This window comes from Macaca nemestrina, chromosome X (genome assembly GCF_043159975.1).
Source record: "Macaca nemestrina isolate mMacNem1 chromosome X, mMacNem.hap1, whole genome shotgun sequence".
Lineage (NCBI taxonomy): Eukaryota > Metazoa > Chordata > Mammalia > Primates > Cercopithecidae > Macaca > Macaca nemestrina.
The window spans coordinates 14062788-14085739 of record NC_092145.1 but is presented as its reverse complement, the minus strand read 5'-3'; the positions used below and the strand labels follow the sequence as shown (position 1 = coordinate 14085739).

General features: G+C 35.9%; 1 pseudogene; it reads left to right on the top strand.

Moving 5' to 3' along the window:
• Window positions 1-22952, top strand: part of LOC105499806 (melanoma-associated antigen C2-like) — a 105497-nt pseudogene that overhangs the window by 78289 nt on the left and 4256 nt on the right.

Genomic DNA, 22952 nt, shown 5'->3' with positions numbered 1-22952 from the left:
AACTCTCTGGTAACTATCTGGCTCATTTGCTAATTGTATTGCATTCCAGTATAATATGCAATTCAAAAGAGTGAGAGGTATTAACTGCTGTATTTTGAGCATCTCAAACAGAGTCTATCACATTGGAGGTTCTTAATGTATATATCTTGAAAAAATAAACGTATGATGAATGAATACATCCACAGTAACTACTGTGATGGCCAATATTAATTTACATAAATTAATTTGAGGGAGGATACTAATTTCCCATTTGGAGTGATAGTTACACTTTGAGTTATAAGTATAACTTTATGTACTTATAACTTATACATATAAGTTATTCTGGATATTTCATTGAATTATTACTCAATAGAGAACAAAGAACAGTATCGTGAAAGTTTGTTGTTACCAGAAGATGTCAGAATGCATGCAGCTTTTTTTGGTAAGATTAAAGAATCCACATTTACAACTCAGATGGATTATCTGATGCTTCTTCAGCAAAGGAAGGATCAAGTTTGTCTTAGGCTGAAAAATATTAATTTACATAATTCCAAATATCAATTGTTTGCTCAAATCCACATGGAATTTAATGATTGAAGGTCATAGGGAAGCTCATTTTGTTACACTTCCAATTTAAGTGAGGGAATTATCTTATATGGGTGCCTTTCTCATATAATCAACAATCTCTAAAACCTCATTTCTTACAAGTAATCCATTTTGTTTTATTTTTATGAATTTATTTTATTTACATATATAATTTTAAATAAATGCATTATCTGTGCTCATATTCACATATTCATTTGTTTTAAATTATTCTTTATGTTGTTTGATTTCCAATTCTTCCAACTTAGTACCTGCCTGGTAACCCAAATCACTAAATATGTGTGTATGTATTTGTGAGATACACACACACACACACCATGGAAGCCCTTGTTAAAAACCTAATACATATTCTTCCATATTTATTTGTGCCCCCCACACATATATAAAACTATATATATAGTGTGTGTATGTTTGTGTATGTGTGTATGTATATATATATAACAACACACAACTTACATACATTCATTCACAAATAATGAATGTGGCTGGGTTTTTTTGGGGGGTTATTTTTTAAAAATGAAATATTATCCTATACATTTTCCTGCATTTGTAGTTTCTCAGATTAGATTACCTTGTGGAAATTCTTCCAGTCACCTTGTGTAACTCTGATTCGTTATTTTAATATCTCCATAATATTCTATAGTACGGTATATCACCAGTCATATGACTGCCTCCAAATGAATGACCATTCACTTTGTTTCTTTTTTTTTTTTTTTTTCTTCAAATTAACATCCAAGACATCCTCGGGAATTCTAGAGCATTTTGTACCTATGAGATAGATTCCTCTGAATTAGTGTGCTAATAAGTGAGGGTTCTATCTTTCTATATTAGTAAGTATCATCAGATAGCTTTCCAAAAAGATTTTAGTGAATTGTATATCTATTCTATTTTGAAAGTTTCCTTTTGATTTGTATTTCCACCAAGAGCTGGCATTACTGATTATTTAATTGTTTGATGAATGTAAAGTGATATCCTTATTGCTTTAACTTGCATATTCCTGACTACTAATGAGTCTGAACATGCTTGTAGACATTTTAGATTTACTTTTTTGTGAATATCTTATATATATCCTCTCAATACATTTTTATCTATTGAATTGGTTTTTATTAGCATCAGTAGGAGACCTTGGACGTTACAGATATTAATCTTTTGTCTGTTATCTGTATTTTAAAAATATATATTCCAAAACACTTCTGATGCTACCAAAATGGCATAGCCCCATTTATCTCATATCCTCCACCTTACAACTTAAAAACCTTGCCCAAAACATTTCAAACAAGCATCAAGTGACTCTGAAAGGTGGAATAAAGAAGGTAAACTACAGAGGGATTTGGGACTCAAGGAACAACACGACAGTGAGTTTTGGGGGTTTTCTTATTGCCTCCCCTATATCCCAGGTAGGGCACTGCAGACATTTCCAATCCAGATCTGTCAACAAAAAAGACAAAAATCTTCCAAGGAAAACCTATTGCCCAAAGCCAAAAGAGAAGGAACAGCTTGGCCTAATGACAGAAAAGCTTTTTGCAATACGTGTCTTATTCTAGCCAAACATGAAAAGACAAAGGCCAATAACCTCTTCTCCCCTTCCCTCCTACCACTTAGTTTTATCAGGGAGGACTGGGGATATGATCTCACATCCCCTGTGTTGCTGAAGCTGCTGGTATTCAGATTCCCTTGTCAAGGTAATGTTGTCAAGGCTTAGCAGGGAGTTAGCCTTCCTTCTCTACCTGGCAGAAGCAGGCAACAATTTTCCCAAAGGATGGTGTAGATGAGCCTAGCAGACAGCTGATCTTCCATCCCCCAGTTGGCAGAGGTGGGATGTGCTCTGATTCCCCTACCAGGGTAGTGTCAGCAGGATCCAAAGGCAAGCCAATCCAGTTCCACCACAGTGAAGACACTAATCTAGACAGTTCAAAACAAGTATAGTTGGCACTTTGCTTCCCCTTGATTCAAATAAATGGAAAGACAGCTTATGTTTATAAACATAAAACGATATTGTTTATGTGAAATAAAGTTTAATGGTGCCACAAAAAATTAATCATAAAATTGCCATGTGATCTAGTAATTCTACTTCTGAGTATATATCTAAAAGAAGTGAAAATGGCAACCCTAACAGGTATGTGTACACCCACATACATAGCAACATTATTCCCCAAAGCAAAAATGTGGAAACAACCCAAATGTCTGCTGAAAGATGAGTGAATAAACAAAATGTGGTACAGACAACCCACAGAATATTGTTCAGACTTAAATATGAAGGAAATTCTGACACACACTACAACATAAATGAACCTGGAAGACATGCTAAATTAAATAAACTAATCAAAAAAGGGCAAATACTTTATAATCCCACTTATGTGAGGTATCTAGCATAGACAAATTAAGGCAGACAGAAAGTAGAATGGCAAATGCCAAGTTGTAGGAGTGGTGGTGGGGAATGTGGAGTTATTTAATGGATAAAGAGTGTCAGTTTGGAATGGCAAAATAGTTCTGGAAATGGATGTTGGTGATGGTTGCATAACAATGTGAATGTACTTAATGCCACGGAACTGTATGCTTAGAAAGCATAACATTCACAGCAACCTGGATTGAGTTGGAGACCATTTATAATAGTAAAATTGTTATTATATATATTTCACCATAATTAAAATGTCTTTATTTGTAAAAGTACAAAGATAGTTTTGAAACTTTACATTTAAAGAAGGAATGTATGGATCTGATCTGGCCAGGTGGATTTGATGCCCTGGACAGACATGATGAGCAAAGATGTCTGTTGATTCTGGTATGTCTAAGACCATCCTAGGATGCTAGATACACTGAATTGAAAGGGTATTAAAATTATATCATTAAAATGGAGGTAAAAGATCTTTACAAGAAAAAAGATCTCTACAAAACATGTCGAAAATAATTGTGAAGGACACAAACAAATTGAAAGACATCCCATGCTCATGTACCAGAAGAATTAATATAATTAAAATAACCATACCTTCCAAAGAAATCTACAGAGTCAGTGCAATTTCCATCAAAATATCAATGCCATTTTTCACAGATTTAGAAAAAAAAAATGAAAATTTGTATGGAACCAAAAAAGAGTCACAATAACCAAAGCAATCCTCAGCAAAAAGAGAAAAGCTGGAGGCATAACACTACCTGACTTCAAAATATTGTATAAGCTCTGGTAACAAAAACAGCATGGCATTGACATAAAAAGTAGACACGATGGAATGAAATGAAAAACCCAAAAACAAATCAATGTATTTACAACCATCTGATCTTCAAAAAAACCATCAAGAACATACACTGGGGAAAGGGCAGCCTCTTCAATAATGGTGCTGGAATATGTGGATAAACAGATGCAGAAGAATGAAACTGGACTCCTACTTTTTACCATATACAAAAATCAACTTGAGATAAGACAACTCAAGATTTTACTTAAAAGTAAAACTGGAAAATATAAAACTACTGGAAGAGTATAAGGAAAGCTCTTCAGAACTTTGGTGCAGGCAAAGATTGTATGGCTAAGATTTCAAAAGCAAATGCAACAAAAACAAAAATAGGCAAATGGGACTATATTACACTAAAAAGTTTCTGCTCAGCAAAGGAACCAATAAACAAAGTGAAGAGACAACATCTTGAAAGGAAGAAAATATTTGTAAATTATTTATCCAACAAGGGACTATGTATCAGGAACTCGAACAATGCAACAATTTTTTAAAATCCCATGAAAAAATAGACAAATGACAAGAATACACATTTCTCCAAAAAAGACATACTAATGGCCAACAAGTATGGGAAAATGCTTAATATCTCTAAGCATCAGGTAAATATAAATCAAAACCACAATGAGATATTATCTTACCATAGGTAGAATGCCTATTATTAAAAGACAAAAAAATAACAGATGCTGGTGAGGATGTGGGAAAAAGGAAACTCTTATACACTGTTGTGAGAATGTGAATCAGAACAAATGCAATGGAAAACAGTATTGATATTTCTCAGAAAACTGAAAAAAGAGCTATCATATGATCCAGCAAATCCACTACTGGCTATTTATCCAAAGGGAAAGAAATCAATATGTCAAAGGAATAGCTGCATATTCATGTTTATTGAAGCACCATTCACAATAGCAAAGTTATAGATTCTACCCAAATGTCCACCAAGGGATGAATGGATAAGGAAAATGTGGTATATATCCACAATGGAATATTATTCAGCCATAAAAAGAAAGAAGTTTTATTTGCAGCAACATGGATGGAACTCCAGATCTTTATGTTAAATGACGTAAACCAGGCACAGAAAGACAAATATCACATGTTCGTACTCATATGTGTGAGACAAAGTGTTGATGACATGGAGGTAAAAAGTGGAATGATGGATACCAGAGACTAGGGAGTGTGAATGAATGGTTTCAGCAGGGGTTGGGGTGGTGAAGAGAGGTTGGTTAATGGGCACAAACATACAGTTAGGTAGAATTAAGAGTTTCTAATGTTGATTGCAGAGTAGAGTGATTGTAGTAACAGCAATGTATTATAATTTTCAAAATAGCTAGAAGAGAAAGCAGGCAATGCACCAGCACATAGAAATGATAAAAACTTGGGTGATAGATATCCCAAATACCCATACTTGTTTATTACACATTCTCTACATGTAACCAAATTTCACATGTACCCCATAAATATGTACATATATTTTTATAGTAAAAAAATTAAAAATGAATTTTAAAAATCTTGAAATTGCAGTATCTGAGTAATGGATATATGGGGTTTCACTACTACCTTATCTATTTTGTTTATTTTAAAAAATTGTTTATAAAGGTTTTTAAAGTGTGAAAAAAATCCTATAGAGTATATCATACCAAATCTATGATATTCTAGAACAAGCAAGACTATAGAGACAATGCAAGGATAAGTTGTTGTTGGAGGTTCATTGGAACAAGGAAGAGGGATGACTAGATGGGACACAGGGGCATTTTGGGAGGGTGAAACTATTCTATGTGATACTGTAAGAGTGGATACATGACATTATGTATTTGTCAATATCTACAGAATGTGAAACAAAGAATGAACCCTAGCTAAATTGTAAATTTTAGTTAATAATAATATATTAACATACATTCATCAGTTGCAGCACGTGTACCACATTACAAGATGTAAACAATATGGAAAACTTTGGGGAGGTTAGTGGATATGTGAGAACTCTGTATTTTCTTATCAATTTTTTTTGGTAAAACATAATAATATTCTAAAACATAAAGCCTATTAATTTAAAAATATGCAAGCTATTTGAAAATACACTTCAATAAAAAAGATATACAGATCACAAAAATATATGAAAAGATGCTCAGCATAATTTATCATTGGGGAAGTGCAAATTAAACCACAATAAGACTCTACTACAAACTAATTAGAGTGGCTAAAAAATCCTAAAATATCAGATATAAGAGATAATGTGAAACAAAAGGAACTACTCTCATTTATTGCTGGTTGGAAAAATATATAGAGAGCTCGTTCGATGAAAGCATTGTATTATCTGACTTATAGATATTCTGAAAAAGGTAAAAAGATACAAAAAACAGATCACCATTACTACGGACTTGGAGGAGGCTATTAGTTGACTACAAAGGTGAGGCATAGGGGATTCAACCCAACTTGCTGTGCATGTCAGTAGTTTATTCCTCCTTGTTGGTCTATAGAATTCCATTGTGTGCATGCACCTCAATTTGTTAATCCTTTCACTTACAGAAAGACATTTCATATTTTTCAGCTTTTGGAAGTATGAATGGAGCTACTAGAAACATTCACATATAGGTTTTTGGCCCGGGCATGGTGACTCATGCTTATAATCGCAGTACTATGGGAAGCTGAAGCGGGAGGATCTCTTGAGCCCAGGAGTTCAAGCCAAGCCTAGGCAACATAGTGAGCCCTCATCTCTACAAAATAAATAAATACATAAATACATAAATAAGACAATAAAAATTAATGTACAGGTTTTTGTGTGAACATAAGGTTTCTAAATTTATTTCACCCAGTAATGGTATTTCTGAGTCATATGGTAAGTGTATGTTTATAATGAGATCATGTTCTTTGCAGGAACATGGATGGAGCTATAGGCGATTATTCTTAGGAAACTAACGCAGGAACAGAAAACAAAATACTGCATGTTCTCGCTTATAAGTAGGAGCTAAATTATGAGAACACATGGATGCACAGAGAGGAACAACGCACACTGAAGCCTATCGGAGGTTGGAGGGTGGGAGCAAGGAGAGGATCAGGAAAAATAACTAATGGGTACTAGGTTTAATACCTGGGTGATGAAATAATCTGTACAGCAAACCCCCATGACACAAGTTTACCCATGTAACAAACCTGCATATGTACTCCTGAACTTAAAATAAATGTGTTTTTTTTTTTTTAAAGAAGTCTGGGGGAAATAAAAGAAATTTTCAGATAGTGACTGCACAATTTTACACTCACACAGGAAACGCAATAATGTTCAAGATGCTCTTCATCCTTGCTAGCAGTTAGTAATGTCAGTATATTTTTCAGCAGTCCTCAAAAATATAATGCATCTACCTTGATTTTACTTTGTTTTTCTCTAAAATCTAATGATGTAGGATAATTTTTCATGTGCTTATTTAACATTTGTATGTCAATTCTAGAAAATAGTCTATTGATGTATTTTGCCCATTTTAAAAATGTTTTCTAATTTTTGGATTTTTTAAAAATTATACTTTAAGTTCTAGGGTACATGTGCACAACATGCAGGTTTGTTACATATATATACATGTGCCATGTTGGTGTGCTGAACCCACTAACTTGTCATTTACATTAGGTATATCTCCTAATGCTATCTCTCCCCCCTCCCCTCCCCACAATAGGACCCGGTGTGTGATGTTCCCCTTCCTGTGTCCAAGTGATCTCATTGTTCAATTCCTACCTATGAGTGAGAATATGCGGTATTTGGTTTTCTGTTCTTGTGATAGTTTGCTGAGAATGATGGTTTCCAGCTACATCCATGTCCCTACAAAGGACACGAACTCATCCTTTTTGATGGCTGCATAGTATTTCATGGTGTATATGTGCTACATTTTCTTAATCCAGTCTGTCACTGATGGACATTTGGGTTGATTCTAAGTCTTTGCTATTGTGAATAGTGCCACAATAAACATACGTGTGCATGTGTCTTTATAGCAGCATGATTTATAATCCTTTGGGTATATCCCCAGCAATGGGATGGCTGCGTCAAATGGTATTTCTACTTCTAGATCCTTGAGGAATCACCACACTGTTTTCCACAATGGTTGAACTAGTTTACAGTCCCACCAACAGTGTAAAAGTGTTCCTATTTCTCCACATCCTCTCTAGCACCTGTTGTTTCCCGATTTTTTAATGATTGCCATTCTAACTGGTGTGAGATGGTATCTCATCGTGGTTTTGTTTTGCATTTCTCTGATGGAGAGTGATGATGAGCATTTTTTCATGTGTCTGTTGGCTGCATGAATGTCTTCTTTTGAGAAGTGTCTGTTCATATCCTTTGCCCAGTTTTTGATGGGGTTGTTTGTTTTTTTCTTGTAAATTTGATTGAGTTCTTGGTAGGTTCTGAATATTAGCCCTTTGTCAGATGAGTAGTTTGCAAAAATGTTCTCCCATTCTGTAGGTTGCCTGTTCACTCTGATGGTAGTTTCTTTTGCTGTGCAGAAGCTCTTTAGTTTAATTAGATCCCATTTGTCAATTTTGGCTTTTGTTGCCATTGCTTTTGGTGTTTTAGACATGAAGTCCTTGCCCATGCCTATGTCCTGAATGGTATTACCTGGGTTTTCTTCTGGGGTTTTTATGGTTTTAGGTCTAACATTTAAATCTCTAATCTATCTTGAATTAATTTTTGTATAAGGAGTAAGGAAAGGATCCAGTTTCAGCTTTCTACTTATGGCTAGCCAATTTTCCCAGCACCATTTATTAAATTGGGAATCCTTTCCCCATTTCTTGTTTTTGTCAGGTTTGTCAAAGATCAGATGGCTGTAGATGTGTGGTATTATTTCTGAGGGCTCTGTTTTGTTCCATTGGTCTATATCTCTGTTTTGGTACCAGTACCATGCTGTTTTGGTTACTGTAGCCTTGTAGTATAGTTTGAAGTCAGGTAGCGTGATGCCTCCAGCTTTGTTCTTTTGGTTTAGGATTGTCTTGGCAATGCGGGGTCTTTTTTGGTTCCATATGAACTTTAAAGCAGTTTTTTCCAATTCTGTGAAGAAACTCATTGGTAGCTTAATGGGGATGACATTGAATCTATAAATTACCTTGGGCAGTATGGCCATTTTCGCAATATTGATTGTTCCTACCCATGAGCATGGTATGTTCTTCCATTTGTTTGTGTACTCTTTTATTTCACTAAGCAGTGGTTTGTAGTTCTCCTTGAAGAGGTCCTTTACATCCATTGTAAGTTGGATTCCTAGGTATTTTACTCTCTTTGAAGCTATTGTGAATGGGAGTTCATTCATGATTTGGTTCTCTGTTTGTCTGTTACTGGTGTATGAGAATGCTTGTGATTTTTGCACATTGATTTTGTATCCTGAGACTTTGCTGAAGTTGCTTATCAGCTTAAGGAGATTTTGGGCTGAGACGATGGGGTTTTCTAAATATACAATCATGTCATCTGCAAACAGGGACAATTTGACTTCTTCTTTTCCTAATTGAATACCCTTGATTTCTTTCTCTTGCCTGATTGCCCTGGCCAGAAATTCCAACACTATGTTGAATAGGAGTGGTGAGAGAGGGCATCCCTGTCTTGTGCCAGTTTTCAAAGGGAATGCTTCCAGTTTTTGCCCATTCAGTATGATATTGGCTGTGGGTTTGTCGTAAATAGCTCCTATTATTTTGAGATACGTTCCATCAATACCGAATTTATTGAGAGTTTTTAGCATGAAGAGCTGTTGAATTTTGTCAAAGGCCTTTTCTACATCTATTGAGATAATCATGTGGTTTTTGTCTTTGGTTCTGTTTATATGTTGGATTACGTTTATTGATTTGCGTATGTTGAACCAGCCTTGCATCCCAGGGATGAAGCCCACTTGATCATGGTGGATAAGTTTTTTGATGTACTGCTGGATTCGGTTTGCCAATATTTTATTGAGGATTTTTGCATCGATGTTCATCAGGGATATTGGTCTAAAATTCTCTTTTTTTGTTGTATCTTAAATTTTTGGATTTTGATAGCCTTTTCTATACTCTGGATACAGGTGCTTTTTGGATACATAACTTGTAAAGATTTTTTCCAACCTGTCATTTGACTTCTTCTGCTCTCAACATTGTCATTCTCAAAACTAATTTTTTAAATTATTGAGGACGTCTGATATATTGTTTCTTTTTGAATTTTGGTTTTATTTTTGAGACTTCTTTTCCTAATTCCTGGTCTTAAGATTTACCCTATGTTTTCTTATAAAATTTTATACTTTTTAATTTGACTTTTTTTTTTTTTTTTTTTTTTTTTTCTGATTGCATTCACTCATCAAGGGAAAGACAGTAAAGAAGGATAGAGTAGACCTTCCATCACAGGTAGAGGTTGCCCCAGCCTAGTCCTGCCCCTGCTATTTGACCTGAGTAGCCCCAGAAAAAGTACACAGATAAGGACTTTTCTGACTTTCCTCTTGGGCATCTGAGGGAGGTGAGGCTTTTTCTGAGGGGTGGAACTTCAGATCAGCGAATGGATAGTCTTGTCCTCTACCCCACATACTTCAAGGTAAGGACACTAAGGAAAGACTGAGGGGACCTCCTGCCACAGATATAGGGAGCTTTAGCCCTGCCCTCCCTGTACTGTTAGCCCTGTGTGGCCCAAGGCAGGTTTCCCCAATTGTGATGTCCGTAGACTTTATTTCTGGGACCTGAGGGAGGTGAGGCTTCCTCACCTTAGACTCAAGTCAGCAGAGAGAGGATTTCCAGCTCCAGCATGCATTAAGGTGAGAATCCGGAGAAGGGACAAAGGTAGCCTTCCTCTATAGATAGACTGAGCCTCAAAGAACCTGCCCCTCGTGTGAATCCTGAGAGGTCCCATGCATGGATATCAGGTAGCAAAAACCTTCTCCATCCCCTGATATCCTTTTAGAGCCTTTCATGGAGATGATGTCCTTGGCCTGAGGAAGACAGCCTCAAGTCAGCAGAAGGGCGGGGGTGAAGACCCTGATCAAGAGTAAATATGATTACCTTGAGGAATTGAGAAGTACACAGGGGACCTCGCAAAATCCAGTCTGTCTCCACTCTTAGCCCTGGGAAGAAAAGATTTTTAAAATTGAGGAAGTCTAATATATCATTTTCTTCAATGAATCATGATTTAGTTTCAGGTATTACATCTCTTTGCCTAAGTCCAGTTCAATAGATTTCCTCCTATGTTTTCTCATAAGTTTTGTAGCTTTTAATTTAATTATAATCCATGGAGCTATAATCCATGTTAAAATAATTTTTATATTAAGTGTGTGATTCAGGTAAATTTTATTTTATATTTTTGCATATGGATGTCCAGTTGTAGTCATAGCATTGATTAAAATACCACTTTACACACATTTAATTGGCAAAAAGTACAAAAACAAACAATATCAAGTGCTGATGACAATGTACAAAAATGAAAACACTCTTACACTGCTAATAGAAATGCAAGCTAGTGCAGCCTCTTTGGAAAGCAATCAAGCCTACAGCGCTTGTACTCTACAACTTTGTAATTTCCTTTCTAGATATAGGCCCGCAGAAACTCATATAAATGCACAATGAAACATGTAATTGAATATTAATTGAGCATAATTTCAAAATAAAAAGTAACCACTAGGAGATTTCATAAGTAAAATACAGTATACACATAAAAAAGGAGTTTATCCATGCATCTGATAAATAAACCAAATCTACATGCTGCAATGAAAATAAAGCTCAAATAATTCTTACCTTCAAAAAAAGAAATGAAGCAAGATTTGTGACCAAATACTACTACTTCTGTAAATTTAACACACACACACACAATAATATTACACACTTTCACATATGTGGAAATAAATATATGAATAGTGAAATAGACATTCACAAAACAAGCAAGAGTGGGTGCCTTTGAGTGAAGGACAATAGCCAAGGGAGGTTTGATGAAGAAGAGAGAAAGTAATGAAGTAAAATATAAACAAAAGAAAGGTTTTCAGAAAAAAAAAAACAAACCACCACTAATATTTCTCAATTCAGTTGTCTTGAGACATTTGTAAACACTCCATGGACCTTTTTGGGGCCTTCTTCTGGATTATCTCTTCTGTTCCATTAAAAAAAATCTATCCTTTAACCAATGCCATACTTTCTTTATTTTTTATTTTTTATTATTATTATACTTTAAGTTCTAGGGTACATGTGCATAACGTGCAGGTTTGTTACGTATGTATACTTGTGCCATGTTGCTGTGCTGCACCCATCAACTCGTCAGCACCCATCAACTTGTCATTTACATCAGGTATAACTCCCAATGCAATCCCTCCCCCCTCCCCCCTCCTCCCTCCCCATGATAGGCCCCGGTGTGTGATGTTCCCCTTCCCGAGTCCAAGTGATCTCATTGTTCAGTTCCCACATTCTTTGTTATTACTGTAGCCTTATAGTTGTAAGAATCAAAGAAAGAGGAAAGCAACAGGAAAGGTGGCTTGACAGCTAAAGACACGTTTATTAACTTCACCCTCATACAATGAGCCCCAGTAAAACGGTGGGCCTTAATTTCAGGTGCACTAAGATAGGGAAGTTAAAAGCAGACTCAGGGAGTATGCCTGCAGCAGCAGGAAGATGTATGGGAACAGACCCAAAACTCTGCCTCCCAGATAAGCACAACAAAGAAACGCAGAGGCAGTCCAAACCACTAATGAACTCTCCCGCCTTAAATCCTTAAAAACTCTTAGTCTGTAACAAAATAAATAAATAAATAAGTAAATAAATAAAGATTTTTTTTTAAAAAAAAGGGCCTCTAAGCTAACTCGGCCAAAAGCCTCTCTCAGGTGTATTTCTCTAAAATAAACCTGGAAAGGCCTATGCATTATTTTTTGTTAGTAACTATTACTGCTGCTGTGAGGATAATAATTGAGCAAAATGTTACAGTAACTGAGATTTTCTGTCTGATATTTTACCTTGAGGGTGTTGTAATAGATAGTCCTACTGCAAATAGTAGAGTGAGTAAAGCAATTCCTGAAAGGGTGGCATAGTAAATAATTTTTATTAAAAACATTTTAATATTTGGCTTAAAAGGAGAGGTAGAAATGAAAAAAAAAGTATTTGGTGAGCTAGGGGTGAGATTGAATAAAATGAGTAATTTTTACTCCATTACTTATTCTTTTTGATTTTCAGCTTAAGATTTTTTATTTATTTACATTAATATTTAGGATGTTTTTCTGGACTGTTAGGGATGGCTTCCTTAACTTTTTAGGCTTTGATTTGAGTGTGATGTAAGCAGGAGTTAATTTCTGTAACGGATATAATTTCAACTGTAGCAAATAATAAAAATCCAAAAACATTAGGCCAGACTAGAATTTAACAATAGGTGAGCTACAGTTTTTGAAACATAATTTTCTTTCTTCAGTTTCCCATTTTTATTAAAAGACAAATTATGGTAGGATTGGTTTGCTTTATTATACTTGGCTTAATTATTTATATACAGTGCAGCAAGAATTTGCTACTAGGCCTTTTAAATTGGCTTTGATGGAACTTTGTTTCTTAGAAGGAATTTGAGATAAGACTTTTTAAAGTCAAGCCCAGCCATGGATGGATTTGTACCATTAAATACCTATGAGTTGAGCTTTTTTTTTTCTGGAGGTTCTAAGATCACTTGGGGTTCCTGGCCTGTTAGAAAGTGACATTTTTTGCTTACCATAGATTAGAAACCCTGTACAGGGACTGTGTACACAAAACACGAGGTCAGTTTTTCAAGGGTTTTGTTGACTTTATAAGTTGTTTGATTTTTTTAAAGGAGAGCATACCATTCCAGTTAAAGCCTTGGTAAAATAACCAGTTTTTTTTTTTTTTTTTAATTGTGTTCTGTTACAAAATAAAACAGGTTCTTATTGTGCTTCTGCAAACAACTATGTTGTTGTAATTTAAGAATACTTATAACTGGTTTTTAAATTTTAGAGGAACTGGGCAGAAAGAAAGAAAGACACTTTAAATTCAGTTTACAGGAGTATACTTTGCCTAGCTGTTAAAGGCTTTAGCTAGCTTAAGACAAGTTTTCTTGACTTTGAAAAATAAAATAAGGATTAGCAGTGTTTTCAGCAAAAGGTAAAAACTTGTTTTTGTGTTTTATTAGTTTAGTCCATTTTATTAACTTTTGTTTTGCTTGATATTTATAAACATTTTGCTTTTCATGAGTTCTGTATATTTTGTTGTTGTTGTGAGAAACCTGCATTTGAGAGCACTTGTTAAAGTGATACAGCTTGATTATAAATCATGTTTTGAAGAGAATTAAAACAAAATAACAATTGTCTGTAAATAACAAAATGTCTAGTTTGGGTACAATTAGAAACACAGTTGACAAAGAAATTTGGTTATTTCTGTGGTTTACAATAACCTAACATAACAGCTTTCATTGTGATTAATAGCATATATTTGGACATGAGAACTTTAGACATACCATACAGTTTTGGAACATATATTAATATAATAATATTATTCCCTAAAATATAACCTATTAGACATCATTTGTGCCATTTTATGTACCTAAGCATGTTAAATAATTCTGTTTACCTGTTTTCCAGATGCTTCAGAGGCCCTGTGCCGCACCCAAAAGTCAGGGGTTAGGAAAGACAACCTTGACACTAAGGTTTGATTTTGGGAAGCGTATTAAATACGTTTGAAATTTAAAACACTTGATATTATGAAATAGAATTTTAGGTTACCCTAAGTTGGTTTTTGAGGATTTGTTTCTTTTGTTTTGTTTTGCCAAAATAATGAGCTAAAAATTTGGGAAAGCAAAACCCATTTATTAGCCTTTTCTATTACATGAAAATCCTGTTTAAGAAAGTTAAATTTTACCCTTGCATTAGTTTGCTAGTAATGTTAACCCGAATTTTAATGAAATCTTATAGACAATCCTATTTAATTTTAACCAGTTTGATCATGAAGTGAGGTTTTTATATACCTTTTAAAATCCTTGACAAGTTTTGCTAAAGAGTAGATTAGCATTTTAAGAAAACTTTGGTGCTTTAATTTTAGTGTTTAATTTATAGGAAAAAAAAACCCATATAATACCCTTTTGAGTTTAACTAACATTTTTACACAGTTTTGTTTTTTTTGCAGGATTAATTTCTACAATGTTTTTATAATTTGCTGAAACCATTCACTTTATTTTATTTAATTTTAAGACAATTTTTTATTCTTAAGAAAAATGTATATTTTTATGCCTTCTTATAATTTTTAACTAAAAACACTTTTTTACTGTTTTTATATACCTTAAATGCAAATACATGTTTAGTAGCTTTAATTACATGTTATGATGGTAACTTTTAGCAATTTTAACTTTAATGTATAACCTGTGAAGGTTTTAAAATTATGTGCTAGATGCAGATGAAGTTGGACTTTTTCCAGCATAGTTGGGGCATGGTTACTTCCATACCTTTCTGGCCTTACCAATTGTGACACAGGCAAGTTGACAGCTTTTAAAGGCTAAAGAAGCAGGTTACAACCTTAAAACATTTAACAACCCTAGTATCTGACCGGCATAATGTAGAGCACATTTTTACACCTTGAAGACATTAGTATTTTACCAATAATTCCTAAGACTGTTTTTATTTTTAAATATGAAAGTTAGATGAACTGAAAGATACCACAACTTTTATTTTTGCCTTAAAGATGTTTGATTTAAGCACTTATTTTTCTTAGGCCAATTAATTAGAGCTTTTTTTAAATAGACCTTGCACATATAACACATATATAACCATACAGACAACAGAACAAGATCCAGTAGTTATAAGATTTTTTTATTTGGTAATTTCCCAATTGGATTATTGGCCTTCAGATGAGGCCCTTTAAGAACAGAGCTAGGAATACAGTTTCCAGGGCCTAATAAACAAACATAGATGGAAGACAAAGACAGATTTCGAGAGGTACTTATTTACGTCTAATTCCAGAGATTCCATAAGGAAAACAGATTTTTTTCCAAAACGAGATTTTTGGTGCCTTTTCTGTTTTCTCAAGGAGTCCCAGGTCACCAGAAGTCATTTTAGGGTTTCTTATGCATGCACCAGGAGTGAGGCAAGACAGAGGAGAAAAGTAGTTCAGATGACTGAGGGAAAACCTTTTCCAGGAAAACAAGATTTGTGAAGAGAAAAAAATAAAGGTCTTTTGAATATAATTATAGCTTAGATATCCATTTTAATTAAGCTGAGCACTCTTTTTTAACAGGCAGAGGTTAGAATTATATAAATGTTATGCCAAGTTAAATTAAAGGATTAGGTTGTGTGCAGGAATTCCCTGTGAAAAGGAGAGGGATTTTCAGAGAAAGAATCCAGATGCTGTTTGATTTGTGACAGATTAGACATGGAGAAAGGGACACGAACGTGAGCAATGCCTCTAACTCTAGCCACTCCCCAGAGAGGGAGAATGGCAGAGGTTGTTTGACTGGTGGGAGTAACAGGTGGAGAAGTAGGAGGGGCAAGGTTAGGGGCTAAAGTCTTGGAGATAGGTTGGGCTGCTGGGGCAGAGGGTTCGCACAGGCAATGAGTGGTGCAGGGGATTGAGAATACAGAAGGAGTTCATCTGCAGGGTTGAAAGGAATTTTGGAGGAAGGGGTTTCAGAGGAAGGAGAGACCTGGGGAGGGTTTTTATTAAGAAGAAGGATTTCATGAGGGGTGAAAGCTTGACATAGTGAGGGTCGGGATTTAAGGTAGAAAAATGCCTGAAAATAGACAACCTCTTGCCATTTGCCATTCCTCGTTATAAAGTTGGTAAGATCCCTGAGAGTTTGAAAGTTAAAGGTTTCCTTTTTGGGCCATCGATTGTCATTATCTAATCTGTACTGGGGCCAAGCCGTGTTACAGTAGAAAATTAAATGCTTGGACTGTAGGGTCCTGTAAGCCAAGTTTGGTGAGGTTGCCAAGACGACAGGCCAGAGGGGAGGACATAGGAATGTGGGGTTGTTTGTGACCCATGTGGACTGGTAAGAGGAGGCCGAGGGTTTCTGTTTTGTTCGAGGCATCCCCAGACAGAAGACAGAGACTCAGAATCCTCTTTCCAAAAGAGGACAGTTAATCTGAGAAGAAACTGCACATCCCCAAGATTTCCTCTAGCTTAGTCCCACTGGTCCTCTGAGGACCAGGACGGCAGGCCAGACTTTCTCCAATACCAGGAGAAAGCCAGGAGAAGGCAAATTTTGTCAGCTGGCTGAATTAGTGTCGGATGTTGGATGTTCAGGTTGGAATTGGTAAAGGGCCTCCCAGACTGGAGCCACATGAGAGAGAGAGAGAAAAAAAAAGAAAGAGGGAGGAAGAAGGAAGAGGGAGCAAGGGTTAGGGAGTGAAATACCCATTGCAGGTGGTTGGTGGTGGATTCTTGAGACCTGAGAGTTTTGAGGGTCCACTGGGGAGTAGCCCCAGCCTAAGTCTCACAGTCCCTTTCAGGTTAAATGTCCTCCTCATGCAAATCACCTGAAAAGTGAAGTGACAGAAAAGATGGAGTGGGTGGCTAGAGACCCTCAGGATCCAGGAGTTAACTCAGGATGAGCTGCCATTGCCCACTACTTCTTGGGTTGCAAGAGAGCCTTTGCCCCCAACACCCATCCCAGGTTTTGGGACCAAATGTAAGAATTAAAGAAAAAGGAAAGAAACAAAAGGTGGCTTGACAGACAAGGCACGTTTATTTTAGGGAAAACAAACCTGAGAGGAGCTTCTAGCCAAGTTAGGTGAGAGGCACTCTTTCTTACAGACTAAGAATTTTTAAGGATTTAGGGCAGGAGAGTTTATCAGAGGCTTGGACTGCTTTTGTGTTTCTTTGTTGTGCTTATCTGGGAGGGACAGTTTTGTATCTGTTCCCATACCTCTTCCTGCAGCTGCAGGCATACTCCCTGAGTCTGCTTTTAGCTTCCCAGTCTTAGTGCACCTGAAGGGAAAGGAATGTGCTTATTAAGGCCCACTGTTTTACTGGGACCCATTGTATGAGGGTGAAGTTTGGCAGTTACCTAAGATACTCCCACCACCTCCACCACCACCCCAACACCCATACCCAAGCTGTTTTATCTGTGTTTTACTGTCTGCTCTTTCTGGCTGCTTGTTGTTAAAAGAGAAGTGATTTCCTTGAAATGCATGAGGCTAGAAAGGGAGCTGGAACTTAAAGTGGTGGTGTTTGTCCCAGATGACAGTGCTCCTGCTCTATCAATAGTAAATAACATAATTGGGTTGTGTGATTCCTCCAACGTCATTATCTTTTAAAAATTGTTTTACAAACCTAACACAGTAGGCACAAGGTCTGTATAAAGAAAACTATAAGACTCTGATGAATGTAATGAAGGGATATTCAATTTTCAAGGATAGAAAAACTCATTATTGTCAAGATGTCAATTCTAACTTGATCTATTGCCTACAATCCCAATCAAAATCCTAGCAAGTTATTTTGTGGATATCACCAAACTTATTTTAAGGACTAAAATATGTTTTATGTGGAAATGTAGAAGACTAAGATTAGCCAACACAATATTAAAGAAGAAGAAAGTTGGAAGACTAACACTTCCCAACTTCAGGTCTTACTATAAAGTTACAGTAATTGAGACAGTGTGATATTAAAGAAACAATAGACAAAAAGGTCAAGAAAATACAATACACAGCCCAGAAATAGACCTACAGAAATATAGTCAACCAACTTTTGACAAGGAATCAGAGGCATTTCAATTAAGAATAATCTTTTCAGTCAATTATACCAGAACAAATAGACATCCACATGGAGAAAATGAAGCTAGGCACAGACCTTAAACTCTTCATAAAAGCTAACATAAATTCAATCACAGGCCTAAATATGAAAATAAAATTTTAAAAACCTATGAAACACATAGAAGATACCATAGGAGAAAACCTAAGTGACTATGGTTTGAGAAAACTTTTTAGATACAACCCAAAAGGAGCATCCATGAAAGAAAAAATTGGTAAGTTTGGCTTCATAAAAATGAAAAAATTCTGTTAAGAGAATGAAAGGAAAAATGAGAAACAAGGATAAAAGTTTTGCAAAAAAATCTGACTAAAGATGTGTATCAAAAATATATTCAGAACCCTCAACTCAATAATAAGAAAGCAATCTAATAAAAATGGACAAAAGATCTGAATAGATATACACTACACCAAAGAATATATACACATTGCAAATAATAATGTAAAAAGATGATTAGCATCATATGTCACTACGGAATTACAAAGTAAAACAAGATACCACTACACATCTTTTAGAGTGGCTAAAATCAAAACAACTGAAAATTTCAAACACTCAACAGGAGGCTGAAGAACAGGTACTCTTAGTCATTGCTGATTTTAATTTGAAAAAAAATACAGTCACTATAGAAACAGGATTGTATGATTCTATGCATTTTAAATCTGGAAATGATTAAAAAAAAGTAGATAAAGAAAATGCGCTAAACACACTATTGTTGCTGGGATTTGGGTAGAGGGTGGTGGTTGACTATCAAGGTGAAGCAAGAGAATTTTTGGCTAAAAGAAGGGATCTCTATGACATTTTAGTGGTAGATGTAAGACTCTATATTTTCTATGATAAATAAAAATGTTCATTATAGTGAATGCTGATGTATACAAAGTTTTAAAAATCGGCCATGCACTGGGTTTTCAAAAGAATGCCGAGAAAAGAATGGATTTTACAGGATTAAATGTTAAAGGAGAGGCACCAGCAAAAAAGGGTTTGTCTTAGTCTAGGTGAGAGATGAGCCACAGAGTTAGTAATGGAGATCAATTGAAGTGGAGGGACTTCACATGGGTTTTAGAGGTTGGAGTAACAGATGCTGCTCTTGGATTTGGTAAAAATTGAGAGAAAGGGAGGCATCAAGTATACCAAAAAATGTGCCACCTATAGCAAAAAAGTCACATTGAGCTATTATTTTTTAATAAGTTGTCAGCCCTCACGTGCATTTTATAACCTCTCTGAACCACACACAAACACTCCTTCTTCCTTGAAATCAGGGAATGCCCTCCCCTTCCCCAAACCTGTGTGCAAAAAAATCTATATTCATGGCAACTATGGTAAATCTTTAGTGACAGAGGCAGCATGTTCTTTGAAGGCTGAATCTAAGTGAGAATAAGGAACTGAAGGTGAGTCATTTGGGGCATATTAGGAAAATGGTTGTGTTCACTCCTTTAAAAGGTCCCTGACACTCCCCATTGATTCAATCCCAAGAACGTTAGTCCCTCTCTCTTCTGGACAGGAGATTTATTTCCAATACCAGGAGGTAAAAGGATAGGCTGCCATTTTCTTTTTACCATCCATAAGAAATGCTTCCTTCTTGGGACCTCAGAAGAAAAGCTCCATGAGGATAATTCCCAAGGACATGGGAGCCAGAGCTGGAATTTACCCGCCAGCTGCCTCCCAGTCTGGGAGAAGAGCTTCCTTGTCTGTGGGTTTCCACCTTGAGCGCTGAGGTTTGATGATCCACCAATCCTGGCTATGAGCAGAGGCCCACTGCCCCTGGGACATGGAGACAAAGCTGAAGAAGGAAGTAAGCTCATAAACGACTGAGTTGATCCTCGCCATAGTCAATAAAATGGGCCCCAACCCTCAGGGAAGTCTCTGGCAAAGCCACAAGTCAACCTTTTTTGGAATCTCAGGGTTCCTGAATCCTGCTGAGGGTCCTGTCAGGAGTAAGAACAGCTGAAAGAAAGTATGTGAGTCTCCTATCTATATGGAGAGAAAAATAAACCTCTATTCCCATCACATTTGGGCAAACTGGTACTGCCTCTAAGTCAGTAAACTGTTTTTGGACATGGTCAGGTTTCTGTCATCAACACAACATCCCCTGTTCATGACTTTCTGGAGTAGAACTGTTCACATTGTATTTCTTGGATCCACAGAGTTCCAGAGGTAAGCAGAAGCACTGGCCAAGTAGGAGAGGGAATTAATACAACATTGTCCCAAGTGGCCTTCCCCCAGCCACTGCTGAGATTTCAAGTCTTGCTCTCAGGAAGCAAAGGTTCATGAAAGCAGTCAGGCCTTTTATGGCTGAAACAAGGGGGCAGAAGTAGATGCTATTTCCTGTGCTCCTCTTTGACTCTTATCATCTTACTTCCCCCTGTTACTGAAGTGACCAAAGACTCCAGCCTCTTTCAGTGCTTTCAAATCCAGGCTTACTGACGCTCTGATTTACTTATACTGCAAACTTGCGTAAAGATAATTTATACAAAGACTTATTATTCTGAGTATGTATGTGTATTTTTGCGGGTTTTTTATAATAAATATTTTTAAGGTAGGTTTTGAATTTCCCTGTAATTGTTTTCACTGTTTAATATGAAAAAGAGTTCCACTTACATTAGGTTTTTTGTATGGCTATTCTGTTGTTCCACTGACACCTATTTCAAGAAGACTCTCTCTTGCTCTAAAGCTGCAAGTTTTAGCACATGTTTATACATGTTTTGTTGGTTTTGTTTTTCAGAACTCTCCATTCAGTTCCTTTGGTCTCTCTCTGCACCCAAATCTCAAACTCTTCATTATAGTAGCTTTGTAATTCTTACTATCTGGTAGACAAATGACTCTTTTTCAAGTGTATATTGACTATGCTTGTCCATTTGCATGTCTTTATATTTTAGAATCAGGTGATTCTCACATGCCTTCAGGTCCAAAGTCCTTTGGCAGTTTTGATTTAGGATTGCAATCAATCTGTAGATTCCTTTTTGGGAAGAATCAACATATTTAAAATATTGAATATTCATGCCCATGAATTTATTTTATTTTATGTTCAGGTAGGTCTTTGTTAATATGCCTCAACAGCATTTTAATATTTTTGTCTGTAAAAATTTTTTGGTTAAGCTTTTTTAACCAAAAAATATTTTAACCAGCCATCAGCTGCCTCCCAGTCTTATTTGGTTAAAATGTTTTTGGTTAAATTATTTTCCTAAGATAATTGATATTTTGGTACTATAGGTTAAAACTATATATTCTTTACTTTCATTTTCATACTCTTTCCCTGACAAAAAATGAAGTTGATATTCTTTTGAATATTGACCTTATACTAGCAAACTGATATACTATCATATATTGAATAAATTATCTTTAGTTGTTTTGGATTCTTTTCATGCACAGTCTAATCATCCATTAATCACAAAAGCTTTGTTTCCAACTGGCCAATCCTCATTCCTTCATTTATTCCTCTTTGGATTACTACACTTGCTACTACCTCTAGTATAAGAAGTAATAGAAATACTTGTAGCAGAAACTCTAGGTTAGGTCTCAAGTTCAAACTAGAGGCTTTCAACATTTCCTTAAAAGATATATCTGTTATAGGTGTCTCATGCATATCCTTTTATCTAGTTTGGTAACATTTTTCATATTTGATAAACTTTATGTTTAAATAATTTTAGATTTATAAGAAAATTACAACAATAATAAGAAGGTTATCATATGTTCCACACTCAATTCCTCCTGTTATTAACATCTTACCTTGGTAAGTTTTCCTAAAACTAATGAACCAGTATTTATACATTATTTTTAACAAATATTCTTTATTTATTATTGAACATACTTCAGTCACATTTTCTTACTTTTCACGAAATTCTGTTTTCTATCCCAGGATCCCCTGAGGATATTCCATTGCTATTAGTTATCATGTTCCTTAGATGCCCTTTGGCTGTACCGGTTGATTGAGACATTTCTCGATTTTGAAAACATTGACACTTTTGACAGTTTCGTGTGGTTAGGCATTTTGTAAAATTGACTTTGATTGGGATTTATGTGATTTTTTTTGTCATTATTTGATGTAAGTTATATTTCCTGGAAGGATGAACAGACAGGTGAAGTGCCATTCTTATCATATCATACCGACAGCACATAGTACCAACATAATTTGTCACTGATGATATTAACTTGATTACCGTGGCATCGTGGTGCTTTTTAGCTTTATTCAGGGTAAAGTTACATTATTTTTTGCCGTATGTTATACTGTCATCATGAGAAGAACAGGGAGACCCAGGACCAGCCAGTAGTCACATGAGGCCTGTGAGAGAACTGCAGAGACTCCCTGCCCACAAAGAGGAGGATCCATAGAATCCAGCTCCACTACTGCTGCCAGTCCTGGGAGGCCCTGGGGCATGGTGGCCCACTGTGGCATCCCCCTGACATCTCAGAGGACAGAAAGAGGAGAAGGCTGTGCTCAGGTGAGTCTCACTTCAGATCATGAGAGGGGAAGGG